We start from the raw sequence: 19,600 nt of genomic DNA on the forward strand, positions 1-19,600 counted from the left end.
TCAGTGCTGTAGATATTTTTCAGTACCTGATGGGTACTTTTAAAGTGTTGTTTGCTTTTGTTCTTTGTTTTGTAAAGTTTTGAAAGCATATAGTCCTTTTCCCTCAAATGGCACAAAAGGTAATATTTTTGATAAAGGAAGAAGGCAAGAAAAGTTTCTGACAGGTCAAGAAAATTAAGTAAATATATAGGCCTTTGACAAAGGCTGCAAATAGAACCACAGAGTGTATCATTTCTTTCTTTGAATGATACTTTATTGTCATTTTTGACATATGGATGGTTTTTCTGAAATTGAGTTGTTTTGAGACAGTATTCTGTGAACCATAACCTGTGGATAGACTCTCTACATTCTTTTGGCTAATCATCTCATTTTTTTAAACAAGTGGTCAAGTGGTATTTACCCAATTGCAGTATCCTAAGATAGAATACCCTCTGGTTGTTTAAGAATTAATGAGATGAGCTAAACATTCCGTTGAAAAGCATGTGTTTAAGAAAACCAAGTTACTTTATGAAGTAAATTGTGGTCTTTTATCACTTTTCCTCTCTTCGGTCTCTGGAAAAGAAGCCAAGCAGATTGATTCAGCCAAGAGTCCAGCCAGGGCTGGGAATAGCCTTTTTGGAATATATCTTGCATTTCCCCGCTTTGTACGTGCAATCTGTAGTGTGAGGTAAAAGTTTGGTGGTTTTATTTTGCATAGACCCCCTACAGTCGTGGCGGTGGGGTTCCTGTGAGATGGTTGCACACCTCAGAGTGCTCTGTGGAGACTCTGTGGATAAATAGCAGGGAATGGGGGTTTCTAGGGCTCAGGACCCTGGGCTTCCACTCCCAGCCCTTATTGTGAGCCTCAGGGTCCCTGCCAGACCCTTCATGGAGCTATGGCTTGAAAATGGAGGCATCAGGACCGACTTGCAGGTAGCGAGGGGGAGGGTTTGTGGCTGAGGAGAGAACAGGCGGTGAGCATGCCTGATAGCCTCTTTCTTGCTGGGAAGCCGGGAATATTAATAGCATCATCACATTAATCTAAAAATAAGGTCTGTAAAGTCCTGACACTCCCTGAAGACAGGCCCTGCTTCCTTAATCCTCCCAGATCTTTCCAGGTCAGAGCAGCACACTACCCTTCCCCCTGGAGGCAAGAGGACCAGTTTCCCCAGGCTGCCGGCGCGGGCCTCCCATCTGTGGCTGGGAGAGGCCAGGCTTCTGAGTTGGGTTCTCAGCTTCCTTTGCTTTTAAAATGGCCTCCTGTGCTCCTGTTTCCTGTGTGGGCCCACAGGCATCCTTATTTTGAGCTCTCTTTTGGTCTGTATTCTTAAGCCCCACAGCACTTGGTGATGCCATGTTGTTTTAACTGCCAGACTTTGGCCTCTTGTCTGTCACTTGACCCTCACCTCAGCGCTGGGGTGTGCAGGGCACAGGGGAGAAGCCACCTGCCTGCCGCCTAGGAGGCCCAAATGGAGACATGGCTTGACTGAGGTCCTTCTGTTTCCTGTGTATTTTCTGCCCTAACCCCACCCGTCCCCCACAACCCATCATGCCATAAGTCCCAGCCACCCACCCTCAACCTGTCCCTGGTGGACACTCCTTTTGCTGCCTTGCTTTCGGGAGCCCAAGTCTTGTGAATTCTACCTTTAAAAGTCTCTCAGTGCTGACCAGTCCTTTTCACCCCCATCGCCCTCACCCTCCTCTCTCCACCCCCAGAGTCAACCTTCCACACTAGGGCCAGTCACTTCCCCCACAGAAGGCATTTTATGCCAGCCACCTCCAAAGGGGATCAGGCCGGCCACTCCACAGCTTCCAGTGTCCACCCCATCGGGTGCTGACAGTCCTCAGATATGCCCCACACGGGCCCATCGTGGGCCAGCACTGGCCATCCTGGACACCTGAAGACCCTCCCCATCCCTCTCCTATTCCCTCCCCTCTCCCCACCGAGTCGTTCTATAAGGCCCAGATACCTCCTTCACTGCTGGGCTCTCCTTAATTTCTTCTGCTTGAAAGAATTCCTCCTCTGTATTCCCTGATGTTCGGTACCTCTCTTGTGTCCATCACCATACCCTGAAGTTTCGTATACTTGCCTTCCTCCCTCTCGAGGTCATCAGCCTCTTAAGGGGAGCAGTCATTCCTTGTTCTTCCCCAAGTGTTTGTGGAATGGAGTTGAATGTGTTCTGTCGGGTGGGCTTCCCACCTCTGTGCCAGGAAGGTGAATGGCTTCAGGCTTCTTAGGTCAGGGTGACTTCATGGGGTATTTTTAAATGACTTGAAAATTTGGGAAGAGACCTTACATGGTCAATTATTAAAGGAGAGGTAGGAAATCGAGTTGCTTTTTCATCACATTTTGCTTTGCCATTTCTGAAGAGTTCTGTTGTGGTGTCCCTGGAAGGGCCCTGGGTCAGGCACACCCCCAATGCCAGGGGCTTCATGAAGGCTGGCCAGCATCCCCAGTGTCCCAACTCAGCCCAACCTGTCTGTTGTCCCATCCTAAGTTCTGTATGCTCCTCCTTGCTTCTGTCCCACTGCCAGCATGCCCTCTCCAGGGGCATTGTGGGTCCAGTTCTAAGGCATGGCTGTCCTTCTGGGGAGGAGGTCCTCATTCATTTAAAGGGAGTGAAATGGGAGCTCAGAAGTCAGAGGAAGCTATTCGTTCCCAGGGAAGTATTTTAAGGCAGGCAGGTGTGTTGTTTTTGTTGTTTTTAAGTGAGACAAATGTGCTTTTCAAAAGACTCCGTGTGTGTGCTTACACCCCTGAGTCTGCTTGAACATCTAACACCTACCAGCTCCCTGACAAGAACATTTGTGGCAGATAAAAGGCATTAAAAAGTCCTAAGAGTGAAGCAGGATGAGTCACAGAGAGAGTGAGCCTGCCAGAGCCTTTGAGAGCAGCGGGTTGCAAAGCTTGAGTCTCGGTTCCTGGTTTGCTCCGCCTTGTGCCAAGCTCATGGGTGGGTGTGATCCCCTCCCTTGCTCGGGCCCCTACACCTACACACCTCCCACCACCTGCAGAGCTCTCCGGCCCACGGCACGCCCTGCTGGGCTCACCTGGTGCCTGAGGGTTTTGCTTGCCAGCTGGGGCTGTGGGAACCAGCCGTGGGCTGCTTTTGCCCTACACGAGGAGACGATGAGACTGAGCTGAGAGTCACTGTTTGTCACCCTGAGGCATTCATCACAGCACAAGAAAGCAGCAGGGCGGTGTCCCCTTCTCCCCCAACACCGCCCCCCCCCCCACCCCCGGCTGGAGAGATGAGAAAAGTGCTTCAAAACGGCTGAGAAATTTTGCAACAGAGGCTCACGGGGAAGAGTGGGCTCAAAGCACCAGTGGCAGGCAGCACCTATTCTCATCTACACGCAGTCCCTCCAGTCCCTAGCACCAGGCAATCACCTCACCCAGCTGCACCCTCCTTGACTTTCAGTATTGGGTGCCTCTTTACACCCAAAAGGAGGGAGGAGGACATGCCCAGTCCTTTGTGCAGCTGGGTATCGTTGTGGCAGAAGTTGGGAATTTTTGCAGAGCCTGCTGCTTTTTGAGGTCTTTCTGTAGTTCTCAGAGCAGATTTAAGAAATGTGGGTTCACCAGTGAGATTGGAAGGAGAAGGGGAATGCCATCATTTGTGGGGGAGGTGAATGCCTAGAGATTTGGTGGGAGATGTATTTGGAGAGTAATGAGAATGAGTGACTTGATGGGGGTTGGCACAGTTGGGGAGTCTTGGAACCTGCTGACCCAAGGTGCCTGAGAGGGCTACTGACCACACCTGTTGTCTGTGTGTATCCACTCCTCATTAGAGCCCATTGCCAGTTTTTCCAGGGGTTTTAATTCAAGGGAAGTTCTGAACCACAGGCTTGTCTTTCCCTCAAGTCTAGTGGGTACCCATGGCTCACAGCTGTACAGACACACCTGTGGCCATCGAGAGGACAGAAACTTCACAGACCTTCAGTTACGTGTGCCCCATTCTTACTGAAGCAAAAGCTGTTGAGGCGATGGGCCCAGCCGAGGCCTTGATCTGGAAGTGCTTTGGGGTGTACCCCACATGTGTTAAGGGGGCATACTGCCTGGTGTACCTGGCAGCTGTGTTCCCCATGCTATTTTGTATTCTGAGGTCAGGCTCCTCTGAAGAACCACTAACTGCCTTTGGATGGGTTTTAGGACCTTTAGTCGTGGGTCAGACTGTTGAGCCTCCATGGTTGTGAGAATTCCAGGGCTCTAGGCTGGGTCCTGTGTGCATCAGGCTGTGGTTCTGAAATTTAATCAAACATGGTAAGCAGCTCCGTTTACCCTTTTGAGACACAATGCTGACTATTGCAAAGAAATGTACAAATCAAAATATGTTTGCATTTTATTTATGCAGAAGCAGGAGATGGCAAATTTTAAACCCTATTTTCAATCAAACCTGGAAAAAAAATGTTAAGATTTGAGTAACTAGTTGGAACCTTGCTGCCTCTCTTTTCACTTCAATATAGGTCTGTTTCTTCCTGATTACTGGACTCAATAAGAGAACGAAATGTTATGTAGTCAGCAAATAGAGTTCATGTTACCTATTAGACCGTAATAGCTCCACCGGACATGCAGAAATGGAACTTGATTTATTACAAAACTTGAAAGAAAGAATCAAAAAGGGAGGAAAAGAAAGAAAAGCAAAGAAACTAGCCACAGATCTGCCTCATCAAACAGCCAATCAGTGTGCCCAGCAGCATAAAAACAGCACATCCTGCAGCCAGCTGGCAACAGAGGGGGAAGCAGCCTCCTCTACCTGGTTGTTCATTTGACAGGAGCCTCGGGAACTGCATTCATTATTTGGGTCTCAAACAAGGGGTGTCGTTTGTAGAAAGGGTTTTATTTTTTAACCGCTTTTTCAGGTATGGTGTTCTTAACACCATACTGTGGTTTACCCAGGAAGTTAATTGCTTTATTCTTTTACATTGACCTTGAGAGGATTTTATATCTGAGAAAAGTGACATTTTGGTTTTCTAATTTAGAAGCACAAAGGAAGTTGAGAGAGAGAGTGTATGAGCCTGATTCACACTTTGGGGAAAACTGCTCTGGTTAAATTATACACTCTTGGAACTGGGAGCAAAGATAACATTATTAGACTTAGGCGTTAAATATGATTAATGGGACAACAGGGATAACGTCGATGCCCCTTCGTGTGGACAGCCGGCTTGCGTTTCATCCCTGAAAACTTGTGTGGTTGAAGGGCTTGAGTACACACCAGAGAAGGTGTGCTCACTTACAATTCTGACTTCTCCGGCAGTCACAAGCAGTAATAGTAACCCTTTGCCTACAGTTTCATAGCACGCTGTTTTAGCAAAGGAGGACCCTTCCCCCAAGAAACACACTAGTAGAAATGCCAGCCCTTGGGGGAGGAGGGTCACTGTGAGATGAATTCACAATGTATACGTATCCCAAAACATTATGTTGTGCATCATCAATATGTACAGTTTTTACTTATCAACAAAAAATAACTAATGAGGAAAAAATCATGCTGGCAGCTTTTAAAAGGATAGCCAGTTTGGCTTGGTGTGTTAAGCTGACAGGTTGCTTCCTGTTGGATCCCACTCACCCCTGGGCTGAGGCAGGGGCTGGTAGCTCATGATGCCAGCACAGGCTTCCAGGACACATTTTGACAATGCTTTTGAGTAGTCTTACATCTCAGTGGGAAGACCCGGAGTTCTTACTCAGCTGACAGAGAAAGCCACATGTAAAACTCAATCATTTTGGAATAATGATGGAAGGACAAGAGTAATCTATGGCTGTCACCTTCTACTCCTCTGGGGAATATGTGATGTCTTCGTCTCCTCAAAGAAGAATAAAAGATGGGGGCAGGACTTCCCCAGGGGTTAGTGTGGTGGCAGGTGCCACCCCATACACTTTCTATATTATTAAGGAGCTTCTGCAGCAATCCGAAAGGCAAAACTAAGTTGAAAGTAATTTATCTTCTTATCCATATCAAGATCAGGGTAATATTTGTGTGTTTTTTTATATACTTGAAGTAAAAATTAGAATAGTCAATTAACCCTATTGGGAATTTTAATACTTTCATTTAAAAAATACTTTCTTCACTCTTTTCTTTGAAAAGCACCACAAATTACTGCTTACTTTTGGATTCTTTCCTAGATTTTAATGTACCTTCTAGGCATTAAAACAGGAATATATCTGATATCCATCTGACATTTAGAAATTACATTTACTGGTGTAACTTTCATTCTTCATTATTACTGTTATTGCTCTAATTGCCAGCACCCATTGTTCATTCATTGTGGTGTGAAAAACAAAATTGATGAAAGTTTATTTTTCTCTCCATATCCAGACCTGCCCTCTCTATCTGCCAGTTCTATCAGCAAAACACTTTGGGTAGGTCTTGTTTGTTTTAATCCCTTCAAACTGCTGGTTCCTGCCCAGTAACTCCCGAGCTGGCTTTCAGGTGCTTCTCTGCCAAAATATGCTGACTGCATCCCTGAAAATTGATCGTGTGTTAAGAACTGCTGAGAGGCTCAGCCACGTCTGGGGCCAAGTCATCATAGCCAGGTCCACGGCAAGGGAGAGCCCTCCCGATAGGCAGCGCTGCCCTGGATGCAGGAGGTCTGAGACAGGGAATATGCGCATGGGAGGTGGTAAGAGAATTAGAAGGTGCAGAGATGGGGGATATGAGGAGACGGGTAGCAGTGGGGACAGAGTGAGAACAGAAGCAGGGAGATGTGTGGAAACTGGTGGAAAAAAAGAAGCAACAAACCAGAAAAATGGCTGATAGGATGTTGATAATATCGCAGGAATGTTTTTAAAGGCCTATTTTCCAAAAATGAATATGGGGGAAACTGAGAAATGAGGATACCAGATAAGTTCCACCTGCAGAGGCCTGGAAAGGTTGGCAGATCCATGTGGGGCAGTCACAGGTGCTGAGAAAGAGGGGCGGTTTTGCAAGGTGTGGGAAGCTGAGTGGGATGCAACTCCTGGAATTGGGGGTGACAGCCCAGAGAGTGCTGGCTGAATGAATATTCGGCTGAATCTGCTTTTTTAGCTGACCTGTTGGAATGCCTAAAGCCCAACTGCGAAGCACTCGCTCTGCACATTATCTTGAGTCCCCTTTGTGATAGTAGTGCCCTCTGCCTCTGGCTCCCCAGGCACTCACTTTCCTCTAGGGAGACAGGCAGGGAGTAGGTGGGTACAGGACAGCTGTGGTATGGGAATAGGGTACCTCGGGGCTGCAGGAGCACTAAGGGAGAGGCATCACCAGCCTTCCAGGTTAGGCAGTGCTGTTCAAGCCAACACTGGAGGAGGGGGAGAGGGAGCTGCAGCACGAGCTCTTAGTTGTATAAAATTGAAAGTGGGTAGGCTGAGGAGGGGTGGAATCACAGAACCTAAGAGAATTCAAAGGAGGGTAGCAGCCTATCTTTCCCAAGTGGCATAGTCTGTTTTTTTTTAATCCAACTATTTTTTAAATTGTACTGGGCATATGGTACCTTCCAAGACCAAGAGACAGCCAGATGGAGTTGAGAGGGATCATGAAACCTGTTTTGTTCTAGCAGCTCTAGGGCTGCAAATATTGTTCAGCCTCCACTCCCTAAGGCTACGGGAGCTCATAGTGGTGTGAATTCCCAAGGGTTCGTGCGGGCACCACTGTGTCCCCTCAGGCAAACCACTGGTCTCTCCATGCAGTTGCATCCTTTAACACCCAAATAGAAATTATCCATTCCTTGGTCATAGTAGAATGAAATGAAAGCACTATGGAAAGGGGAAGGCTGTCCACCATTGAGGGAATTCCTGGAAATGGCACACTCTTGGTTCATGGCTCAGAGATGAGCTCCAATGAGCATTCACCATTACTGTCACTACGGTCCCACATCAGCAATGACCCAGGAGTGCAAAGTGCCTGCACCGCAGGCACTGTCTCTCCCCAACCTTATGATGCAGGTCAGTCAATAAGTTCCCTGCAGTCAGATCTGGGGCTGGGGGATGGGGGGATGCATTGTCATGGCTGCCAACGAAGAGGAACGAGAGAAAGAGGAGTAGAAGGATTCGTAGAAAGATGGATGGAGGGATGGATAAGTGTAGGGGAGGCAATCTTAGTTTCCTCATCTTAGTTTCTGCAATTGGATCCCTGTAAATTAAACTGGCAAATGACAGTTTCACAACTTATTCAAAAAATAAAGACATTTATTAACATATGTATTGTTGGTGTACACATGGGTGCACCCAGTGATGAGTAACCAGAGGGATGGTCAGAACTTGGGTTTATAAAACATCTTAGGCTAAAGGAAAAGGGGCTTATGGATTCTGGGCTGGGAACACTAGACTAAAGAGGAAAGGTAAGAATAAGCCTTTAATTACTTGAATGCCCAGCAGCAGTGGTAAGGACCCTATACATGAGCATATAAAGTAACTCCTCTCCCTTACCAGGAAGAGGAAGACATCTTTTACAAATGGAAACTTTCCTTGTGAGTGTAAATTTACTTTACAGAAGAAAACCTTGTGCCCTGTTTTTGGAGCTTTGCCTGCGTCGGCTGTTTCTCAATGGCCTTTAGCTCAAAAGCATCCATGTGCCAAAGAAACATATTTTGGGGTGGCATATTCTGCTGCCCTTCAGATGGAAGGAAGGATGATCTTGTATCCATAGTCCAACTTCTAGTTGAGCTTTTGCTCTTCCTCCTCCCCGTAGCAATATAGAGAATCAGTGTAAGATTTGGCTTCTTTTTAAAAAAAAAATTCAACAACAATTTGCCAAGTCCCTGTTGTATCTCTGGTACACACTCCTCCCCTCAAGGAGTTCATGACTAAAAAGGAAAAGTAAGAATAACCCTTCAATTACTTGAATGCCCAGCCACAGTGGTAAGGACCCTATATAAGGGCATATAAAGTAAACTAGAAGTCCCAAGGAAGGTGTCATGACTGCCAGCTGGGAGCTGACCTTGCAGGATGAGGAGGAACTGAGGATACAGATAGCCCTGCATGGAGATGCCTGCCCATCCCTGTGGGAAACTGCAAATGGTTCCTTTTGGTTTGTGTATAGTTTACTTCGAAGTGGGGGTGGGGTGTGGAGCTGGCAGAAATAAACTGGAAAATGTAGGTCAGGACCTTATTATGAACATCCCTAAATACCAGTCCAAGAAACATGGACTTTTTTATGTTGAATGTGGAGTAATTGTATACATACTTTGGAACACTGTGCTGCAATTAGCATATGTACCAACATGAATCGACTTCTGAGACCTGTGGTTTAATGAAAAATGTGAGTTGCAAAAAATATGCCCAGTATAATATCATCAGCGAAAAAATACTCTACAAAACAGTTCTATGTGTTTGCGTGTTTTCTGTGGGTCTGAAAGGACCTACACCAGACTGCTAACAGCAGTTACCTTTGGGGCGAAAAGAAAGAACTAGGGTTTGGGAGTGAGGAGTATTGAAGGGGGATGTCAGCATTTTTGGAAATCTTTTAGTTTTATTTTAACAAGGAAATGTTATCTTGCCATTAAACTGTAATTTTAAAATTCAAAAGATAATGGAGTCATTGGCTTAATTCCTGTTCTAAAATTTTCAATTAGAGCTTGCACATTCTGAGAATTGGGAAGATAGTCTCAAACCAAACAAAATCCAGGGATTAAAAAAAAAGTCCCCACCTCCCCGACTCAGAGCCTGCAGAGAGAAGGAACTCTTTGGACTGCTTTTCTCCCAGGCCTGAATGGCCTTATTTGTTTCGTTCATTGATAATCAATTTCAGGTGATGAGGGATGCTCTTGACCCACGTTGACCTTGCAGCAGCATTCTGCATTCCTGCCCATGACTGGATTCCACCCTGTGGCGGTGGCTGGCTCCGGGCAGCGGTGGTGAGTATGTTTTTCTCTTTCCTGGCACCAGGATCATTTTCTTGGAGAGTCTCTGTGGACGTTGGCAAATAGTTTTGGCCTTCTTCCAAGAGATTGGGTTTATACCAGTCTAAATGAGGCAGGCATTTAATCAGTCACCCAGGGAACAGGCTTGAGGCCCTCTGGTGTCTTCTTTATAATTAATTTTTAACATTTGTTTTCAGTATAAAATTTGGGCCTTTATCCTCTTTGAAATAAAAACATAGCATGCATATTAGACTGTATTGGCACTAAACTTCACACACCATTCTTTTATTCCCTTCCAACTATTAACTCCTATTAAGCAAGACAGAGGGATAATAAGATCCCCCTGCACTCCCCCGCCTTGCTGGCTTGTGTGATGCTTCATCCTCTGTAATTGCCTTCGGTGGCCAGGCTCTTTCCTATCATTAGTGTGCATCAGAGGCTCCTTGTCAGGGCCCCGGCCACCTCCCAAGCTGCCATGCACCCCTTTTGCCATGCAGCCCTTTAATGCTATGGCCTTTCCCCAGCCCAACCACTGGGAGGCCCTGGTCGACTAAAGTTCTTGTTAACAAGACACAGGGGGTATTTCTGGATTTTTAACCCTGGAACTTACACTGGAACTGCTGCAGATGATTTCCTGTTTGTTCATTTGATTGACCTGCTCTTACGTCCTGAGAGCCCAGGCCTGGGTCAAGGGAACCCAAAACATCACAGTGGTTCTCGAACCTAGATCTATATAAACAACACTGAGAATGCTGACTAGAAGCGCATATTCTGAGGCTTCTCCTCAGACCTACTGAGTTGGAATCTTTAGGACAAATGGAAAATTAACTGGCAACTTTTTGTTAAGCTGTGTAATTATTTGCAAGTCACTAAGTAAAGTGATCATTTTTCACTTTCTTTCAGAGAAGTTTCAGCACAAACTTATCTTTAACCTTCAATACCCTGGACTTTTTCTTAGGGCTGCTATGTACCCTTTGTGCAAATTAGAAACAGGAACCCTTCTTTCTGGACAGCAGCAGGCCACACAGAAGGCAAGACTAGGCCTGTGGGGCTCAGGATGGATTTCAGCCCCATTTACCTCCTTGGCCAGGAGTCTTTGTGCAGTTAACAACCTACACGGTTGCACATGGCAACCCTGCTTACTCTGTGCTCTGATGAACAAAATAGCTACCCTTGAGTACCTACATGTGTAAGCACAGGGTCAGCTTTTTCTTACGTAGTTATTATCTGTAACACCAACAGCAACTCTTAAGGATTTATGTTGAGAAAACTGAGGCTCAGAAAATTTGAAAATTTCCCTAAGATAACACAGTCAGAAAGAAGCAGAAGATTAAGACCCACACCAGGCTCTGATGTGGCAAGCAGTTGGCTGGATAGGAAATTATTTACAGTCAGTGCCTTACTTCTTCAGCAAGACCATGGATAATTCCTTGTCCTCCTTCCCTCTGAGAAAACCATTAACTCCGGAGCCTACGAAAAGGTCCCTCAGGCCAAGAGTTAGCTGCCTGTCTTTGCTGCTGAGTGAGCAGAAGCCTCAGGCCTCCTGATGATGAATGAGTAAGTGTTTAGGAGGCACCAGGAGACCTGGGTGAAGGGCATGTGACATGGTAAAGCCTTAATGATTGTGTGTTTATTATTAGCAAAAGTTTCACTTTTTCCAGCCAGCCACGATGATTAAAAGTCCAGTTTCTCTTTTCATTTTGTGTAAGAATGTGAGCAAAGGGCTGAAAGTCAGAGAAGGATCATGAAATTGGAGTCAGTAAGGACTCCTTACTAAAGTTGTCCTGTCGTCTGGATTATCAGCTGTTTTCTGGAGTAAGGAGCTGCCCTGAGCAGAGCGCCAAATTGGCTGCCGATGAGGTTCGTGCTAGTTGCCACTTCTTCTCGGCACCTGTACCATCAGCCATGGCTGCGTTAGGAACCCGCTGGAACTCAGTGGCTTCCACAGCACTCAAGTGTTATCCCAGGGCTGCAGGGCAGCTAGGGCTCAGCTGGCCCAGGGTTGGGTGGGTCAGCTGAGTGGGTCTGCTTCTCATGGCTCTCATTCCCCATGGACTGGCAGGGTAGCAAGACAATCTCTGCTCATAACAGCAGCAGAAGAGCATGAAGGCAAGTGAAAGCACTTGAGGTCCCTTAAGACCTAGGCCCCAGACTGGTACACCATCCATCTGCCAAACTCTATTGGCCAAAGCAAGTTCCATGGCCAACCTAACGATGGAGCACAGAAGTAGGGTCCTCTCCCCTCTTTAGCAGGAGGAAGTGCAAAGGCACGTGGCAGAAGACAGAGATGAGAGTAAGAATTAGGGCCAGCAGTTCCCCCAGCACAGTCCCTCAACCTCCAGAGGCTCGTTTGGTGGAAGCTTCCCCTCCTTGCAGGCAGCTGGAGAGCCTGGGGCCCCGTCCTCTGTACGCTGTCCTTATCAGTATTTTTCACAGGGCACAGAATTCAACCACCGGGTTGCTCACATTTTCAGAGAAAATCTGTCCCACATCAAATGTTTCTCATTCAATTCTCAAAAGCTCTTCTATGCTTTTTCCAAAAATGCCTCTCTCACACTCTGAGATCACAACCTAAGTTTTGCTCCCTTTCTTCATTTCTAATAAAATCTGAACTATGCAGATTGCCTTTCTCATAACCATGGTAGCTCGTTGTTGGCCCTTCCTTGAGTGGCGTTGGTCTTTCTCAGAGACAGAGGGCGGGGGTCCCTAGCTGCCCTTGTGAGCGCATCATTAACTCTGGGAAGGGGCCACTGGCTTCACCATGATGTTTCTTTACCCCCCTCACTGAGAGAGCAGCGTCGTCTCCCAGACTGTACCTTCCCAGGCCAAATGGCAGTTTTTTGAGGGGTCATCTAATCTGTCAGTTCCTAAAACTAGGTGGACATTAAAATCAGCTGGGACGTTGAATACAAATTCAGATGCCTGGGCCTGGACAACAGCAGGATGGGGCTGGAGGGTAAGCTCAGTTGGGAGCTACTATCACTTTGCCTGCTGACCCATCTCCACTTGGAGTGACAGACTACTCCAGAAGCTAAGCCTCTTACTATCTGTTACCCAAATCAGTAAGACATGGTGGCATTACCAGTGTTATGCAAATGTCTTTTTTTTTTTTTTTTTTTTTTGAGACAGGGTCCGATTCTGTCACCCAGGCTGGAGTGCAGTGGCTCAATCTCAGCTCACTGCAACCTCTGCCTCCCAGGTTCAAGCGATTCTTCTGCCTCAGCCTCTCGGGTGGCTGGGATTACAGGCACTCACCACCATGCCTGTCTAATTTTTATATTTTTTGTAGAGACAGGGATTTACCATGTTGGCCAGGCTGGTGTCAAACTCCTGACCTCAAGTGATCCACCCACCTCAGTCTCCCAAAGTGCTGGGATTACAGGCATGAGCCACCACTCCTGGCCCGAATGTCTTCTTATTAAAGCAGGAGGTTCACATTCCTGCAGAATCTGCAGCCTTATTGTTGTGTGACCACAGGTAATGGGAGACAGCTTGCATCCTCTGGCCCTAAGAGTCCTCTTTGATTCTTTCAAGAGGGCCAGTTGAATAAATAAGTTCAGCATAGACAGATCAGTCACTCTGAACTTTACGTTACCTGCTTTAGGGTTTAGGTTCTTCAGATCACCCACTAGGGTTCGAAACTGAGCAATCTCTCCAAGTGACGTCCTACCTAAGGCAGACTGTGAGGGGAGGGTGAGTCCCTCACCTCCATCGTCTGTGTGGCTATTTAAATAATTCTTTTGAAAGGGCACTGTGACCAGCAATTACAGACCCAGCTTTTAGACTCAACTCACTTCTTACTCTGACCTTCCTTCCTCAAGTCGTTTTCCCCCTCTGGACCTCGGTGTCTTCATCTGGAAAATGAGATGATTAAATTAGGTTATCTAGAATCTTGCCACTCAAAATGTAATCAATGGGGCTTGTTAAAACCACAGAATTTGAGGCTACACCCTAGACCTGCTGAATCAGAATCTGCAGATGATTCATGTGCACATTAAATTTTGAGAAGCACTATTCTATAAGGTACCTTCCAGGAGCTTCAAATTCTGTGCCTTTGAAACCGTGGTTACCCTCCTGTACCTTTCCTGTCATTCTCCTCATGTTCCTTTTGTGAAAGCCTGTCTTAAAAGCCATCTGGTCCCTGGGCCTTCCATCATCAGCATTGCTGCTGATTCATTGTGCCGCCTTCTAGGTAAAGAGGCCTCATATTCTTTCATGCCAAGGATGAGGGGCCAGGAAATCCAGAGCAACTTAAAAGCCCTGAAAAGTCAGGAAGAAAACGGTAGTTAAAATTCTGAGCAAGCCTCATGCAAGTCTGGGTCACTAGACACGTCAAGATCACAAAATAGATTGAATGTTCCAAGAGTAGGGAGGAGCAGAAAGCAAGTTAGAGAACCAAAACCAACAGCAAGGAAAATATTATAGAAGCATGCAGGAAACCTATTTCCCATTACTGCTTGTCAAAAACATAGGCTGATATACACCCACGAAAAAAAGATTATAAATTTCCCTTGTTCTTTTCCTTCACTGTTTTGAAGAGGAGTTTCCTATGGAGTTGGAGCTGTGTTGATTGGCAATTTATTTGTGAATTGTTTCATGAAACCAAGGCTTCTCTTAGCAGTTTTCTGTTGTTCACTACAATTAACCATGGTTTAGTGGAAACTTCCTTTTCTCCAAGCCAACCTCCCCACCCCACCCCACCCCACCGCACCTCCTTCAAAGGATATCACCACTTAAATAACAGGCTCCTAAAGCTAATGGAAGATATACTTTTCCTGTGCTCTCCCAGAGCCTTCTGGTTTTTTTCCTGCCTCTTTGTGATAGCACATCAGCAACTATTTATTCTCATATTATTCTCAGGGAACATGGACAGTTGATGCATAAAACAAAAGAGTTATTCTTCACTCACATCTCAAGGCTTAGTCTGGGAACCAAGGGCACTGCAGAACTCTGAGACATTGGATTAGGGGCAAACTGACATAGTCATGACAGAAAATAAGCAAAATGTCTACTCTGTCTGTGAACCATTGTAATAAGCAGTTTATTGAACAGGTCCTGAGTGGGCCAAGCTCTTTGTAAGGAGAATTAAATGAGATAGTCTGCAGTCACTTTTCTGCAGGTAAAGAGACAGGTGAAGTAATTGCTCAAGGTCCCAGACCCAGCAAGTAGGGGTGAGGGTCCAAACCTAGGCCTCCTGGCTCCAAAGCTCATGCTCTGAGCCCCTGTCTCTTCCATTCTGGCTGTGAAATACCCCTTCCCCATCAGCCTGTTTTCCTGCATATGTTTTTGTTTTCAAACTGGCAATTATTTCTACTTAGTGTTCAAGACCCAGGTAGCAGTCTCCTCTTCTGGGAAGCCTTCCCTGACTCCCAGTTACCCTCATTCTACTCCTGGCAGGGCCAGCAGCAGCTCCTTTTTTTAATGTAATGAGCACTCCTCTCATAGTGTCTTAAAGTGAATTCTCCAGTGGTCTTTCTTTCTCATTATTAGACTCTGAGAACCTCAAGTCAGAGTCAGCCCTGACTAGCCATCTGTGTCCGTCCAAGTACGCAGCACAGTGCCTGGCTGGAATGTCCATGTCTTTTCTTCCGTAAGATGAAGAATGTGCAGGTTCTTTGTGTTAAAACAATCCAAATAAATGATACAGAAAAGATTAGCATGGCCCCGTCACAAGGATGAAACGCAAATTCGTGAAGCATTCCATATTAAAAAATAAGAATAAAGAAAAACCATCCAAATAGAAGGCATGTGTGCGCATGCATATGTGAATGGATATTTCTCTACACATGTGCTATGTTCTATTGCAACCTTGCACTTTAACATGTATAACTTATAAAAGGAGGTGGGGCTAACGCTATTTTAGTGACTCATGGAAGCAAGATGGCAGGTGCTTGCCCTCTGTGGCAGGGAAAACCTCTGTCAAAACGCAGAGCCCTCTGACACCCTGATTAACATTTCACAAGATGTCCGGGGTTTGTTTCTCTCCATCAAAACCTTGACTTTAGCCATTATTCATGCAAAACTGCTCTGAACAGGGGTCAGCAGAGCATGGCATGTTCAAAAAGGTGAACAGACGTTCATTTTTCCTTGTGGCTTGCCTGTGACAGATAGCTCTGTTCTGAGGCTCAGAAAGGGAGAGAACGGACTCAGAGTTCAGTGACCATGTGAAATGCACAGATCACCCCCCAGGTTGGGCTTCTGGGCAGTGTGTATAGCATAGGGGTTAAGAATGTAAGAGCCTGGCTTGCACTGGATAGCCAAGTGTCTTTGAGTGATTGAAGCCAGTGAGGTGAGTTGTTGCCTCATTCTGTGATGTGAGAGTAATAGTACCTTCCTCAAGGGCTGCTGATAGTATTAAGGAAGTCAGTAGATGTGAGGCATTTGGACAGCAGCTGACACACTGTTAGTGCTGTGGTTGTTGGGTTCTTGCTGGTCTGCCTGTTACTAGACTGGAGGCTCCCAGAAGGCAGGTCCCTCCCCATCATCAGTTTTTTTTTTTGTTTTTGTTTTACTATAGACTCCAGCGTAATACATCAGGCCTTGGCCTTGGTGGGCAGGTTGGAACAAATTGTGAGCTGATGGAGAAGTAGAGGCACAGGTTGGCTGTGTGGAATTTAGTAAGCTCCATTTTGTAATCAGTGATTGTTTCTTAAAACAAAACTGTCCACAGGCCCTATAACCATGGCAGGTCCCAGCTAAGATTCTCAGCTGAACCAGTGAAAAGCAGTCATCCTCCAAACACCTGAATCAAGATGGGGGATAACATGATCCATGACCTTTTAACTACATGAAATCTACTTCTAGTAAAAATAGTGGATGCAGATGGATGTTAAGGACATCTGCTCTTTTAAAAGTCCCACTGTCTCTCTCTTGCTGTTATGTTATTGCTAGAGCTGTGGCTATGTCATTGCATCTTCTGCAGTTTTCAGGAAAGGGTTAGTGTGACAGAACGGGCCTTGCAGAAGGGAGAAAGCAAGGCAGGCGGGAGAAGGCTGGGCTCTGTTGACACAGAGTTAAACTCGGGCCTCTGCACTCATCCTGTGAGCAGATCTTGTCCCTGTGGTCACAGGTACCGTACAGCTGGGCCTGGCCAACTCGGTGTTTGGCCTGGACCAATACCTCCCCTTGGTTTGCTTCTCCCCTTGGCTGCCTAAACATGGGTAAGACAGTGATGTGCCCTTGCACTGGCACAAAGGGGACAACAGAGTCCTTAGAAGGAGGGTAGGGTGAGCGTCCCTGCAGGAGTGGGATTCCCTTTGGATCTGACCGCCCATCAGGTCTCTGCCAGAGGTGACAGCCTTGGAATGGTTGTGGCCTCACCCAGCACATGGAGACACCACTTGGTACATTTGGGAAGTGAAGCCAGCCATGAGCCAGAAGGGCAACTTGGTTTGTCTCAGCAGGAACCCACAGCTGCCGTCACGAGCTGGGAGCCCTGAGAAAGGGTCCTCCTTGCTCATTTGCAGAACTTCCCGACTGATTTGGGTCAAGATCCCCCTGCTGAGATGGCTGCCCTGCAGCTTGCTGTTGGGTGGGACAGGGAATTGTTACCACTTCGGGTGAACAACGAGATTCTCAAACCAGAGAGTCCGTATCTTGTGTCCCCTCCATCTCCGCCTCAGTGCATGCATGAGCTTGGTGCTGCCCTCAGTACCTTGGGTGGAGAGGAGGGTGTGAAGAGAGGGATAAGATATTTGGATGGTTGATTAGTGTCTTAGTTTGGATTCCCCCAGCAGTGTAAGTTGCGTGTCTGGAAGGTAAGCCCAGGCAGCACTGGTTAGGGGAGTGGGGAGTGAGACAGGGAAGGAAGGAGGCCAGGACAGCAGAATTCACTGGAGAGTAGTCACTGCAGCCCCCGAGGGGCGAGGGAGCTGGGTGGGGCATTCACGCACCAGCTCCCATGGTCACTGGGTCTAGGCTACTCCTGGACTGTTAATGTACAGGCACTTCCAGCCTGCCGCCCTGCAGGCCAAAGCAGCCTCAGGCCAAGAGTCCAAGTGTGCACAAAGCCCTTGGTGGACCCAGCAGGTGCCAAGAGGACGTGGGCTGGGCAGCCCCTGCTACAGTTGGCTGGGGGAAGGGGTGTTTGCTTTTGTCTTTAAAGCAGATTAAGATTTAATCCATTGTACAAGAGGGAAAACTAAAAGTGGGAAGCTGCCCAAGTGTCCACAGACAGATGAATGGATCAACAAAATGTGGCCTATTTGTACAATGGAATATTATTCACAAGGAAGGAAATTCTGACACATGCTACATGGATGAACCTTGAAGACCTTATGTTAAATGAAATAGGCCAGTCTCTAAAGGACAAATATATAATTCCACTCATATGAGGCTCCTAGAGTAGTCAAATCCAGAGGCAGAAAGTAGAACAGTGGTTACTAAGAGCTGTGGGGAGGGGAGTGGGAAGCTATTGTTTACGGGGTACAGTTTGGGAAGATGAAAATGTTACGGAGTTGGATGGTGGTGATGGCTATACAACAATGTGAATGCACTCAGTGCCACGGAACTGTACATGCAGAAATGGTTACAGTAGTGATTCTTATGTAATATGTATATGTGTGTGTATATATGTGTGTATGTGTGTGTATGTGTGTGTGTGTGTATATGTATATATGTGTGTGTGTGTATATATATATATATATATATATATAACACTTACCACAATAAAAGTAAAGAGAAGAGAAAAAGGGAAACGAAGGCCCATCATCCGAGTAATTTCTCCAGAGCTACCCAGTGGTTCCCTGGAGAGGCCATGAAGAGCCTGTGTAGAGGTGTCTGCTGTCCCTGTAGGTGCTAGGACTCCTCACCTGGCTTTGTCACCTCCTGGCCAGCCGAGGACTCCACAGCAGGGACAGAGCAGGTGTTTCTGGGTATTATAGCTCAGATTAATTTGAGTCAAGAATGAGACTTCCTGGTGTGTCAGAGAATAGGCCCCTTTGAATGACTCACCTGGCTCTGAATTCCATCGCTAGTTTTTGTCATGAGGAAAGTGAAGCTGGCTCCTTGAGGACCCACTCTGCATAGGAATGATGCTCTGCACCAGAGGCAGAGGGATTAGATCAAAATCTCTGCCCCTTCGTTAATGTCTTACAGGCAGATGGGCATGTGGACAGATAAGTGACATTTAGGCAGAAACCCGAAAGACAGGTTACTGAGGCTGCCAGGTAGAGGGGGACTGAGGGAGAGCTGGGGAAGGGTGAGCCATCCTTATGGGAGGGATGAAAGGTTAGAGTGGTAGAGAATGACATGATCAACTTTTCTTTTTAAAAAATCCCTTGTGCTGCGATGGGGAGAGTGGATTAGACTGAGGGAGGGTAAGGAGAGGCAGCCAGTTGGGAAGTGACTACAACCTTCCAGGTAAGATGTTGACAGGGTGGCTTGCACCTGAGCACAGAAGTGATGTCGCTGGTCTCACATGAAGGTCTCCCAGGAGGGTCAGGATATAGAAACACTTCAGCATCTTTGGAGAAAAACATCTATAAATCATAATCTACATTTAAGTAGAATTTGCAATGTATTTAATCAGTTGTAATGAGGCCCGATTTATATAGAAAACTGAACAGAAATTGGAAACCTCATTTTGGGTGGTTTGGAGGCCAACAGAGGTGGGATTGCCTCTTACTGCACCTTTTCTGGTGCACAGGGCATTGAGAGACTCCGGGAGGGGCTTTGCCATCTTTTATTCATTTATGCCCCTGCTGTAAAACAGAGGTCATACTCTATCTTTGTATGCTTTCTGTTTGTATCTCATTCTGCTAGATGCTGAGAGATAAAGAGATATATGAAA

The 19,600-nt window shown here is 46.5% G+C and overlaps 1 long non-coding RNA gene and 1 pseudogene across 5 annotated transcripts in view; both read left to right on the forward strand.

Annotated features, from left to right (window-relative positions):
• The window catches only part of LOC104005535 (uncharacterized), a 123,140-nt gene that overhangs the window by 56,455 nt on the left and 47,085 nt on the right, over positions 1-19,600 (forward strand). The gene's annotated exons all lie outside the window — the stretch shown is intronic.
• LOC112208769 (U6 spliceosomal RNA) lies at positions 15,421-15,520 on the forward strand (annotated as a pseudogene).

Source organism: Pan troglodytes, chromosome 2 (assembly GCF_028858775.2).
Source record: "Pan troglodytes isolate AG18354 chromosome 2, NHGRI_mPanTro3-v2.0_pri, whole genome shotgun sequence".
NCBI lineage: Eukaryota > Metazoa > Chordata > Mammalia > Primates > Hominidae > Pan > Pan troglodytes.